The sequence below is a fragment of the Octodon degus genome, unplaced genomic scaffold (assembly GCF_000260255.1).
Source record: "Octodon degus isolate 3935 unplaced genomic scaffold, OctDeg1.0 scaffold00040, whole genome shotgun sequence".
NCBI lineage: Eukaryota > Metazoa > Chordata > Mammalia > Rodentia > Octodontidae > Octodon > Octodon degus.
Genome location: NW_004524616.1, coordinates 6,323,215 through 6,323,829, shown reverse-complemented (window position 1 = coordinate 6,323,829; position 615 = coordinate 6,323,215).

Genomic DNA, 615 nt, shown 5'->3' with positions numbered 1-615 from the left:
TGATCCAACAATTCCACTCCTGGAAATATATCAAAGAGAAATGAAAATATAGGTTTGTGCAAAATCTTGTACATAAATACTCATAGCAGCATTATTTATCATGTCTAAAAAGTAGAAAAAATCCAAACAGCAGTAAATTGATAAGTGATAATATAAAATAGGGTTTATCCATACAATGGAACATTATTTAACAATAGAATAAAATGCAACATATGCTAAATATAAATGAACCTTCAAAACATTATGCTAAATAAAAAAGATGCAAAATACCCTAAGTTGTGTGCCATCATTGATACAAAATATCAAGAATAGACAAATAAATATAGATAAGAAGTGGTTAAACAGTTGCTTAAGGTTGAGGGTGAAGGAGAGCAGGAAATAACAGCAGTTGTGTGTTGGGAGGAAGATGAAGGTATTCTACAATAAAATTTCAGTGTTGTACAATGCTATATGTGTACATTGAAGGTCCAGGGAGATAGCTCAGGGGCAAAAGTACCTGCCTGGAAAATGCAAGGCCCTGAGTTTGATCCCTGGTGCAGAAGAAGAAAAAGGAAGAAGGAGAAGGAGGAGGAGGAGGAAGAGGAGAAGGAGGAGCAGAGGAGGAGGAGGAGGAAG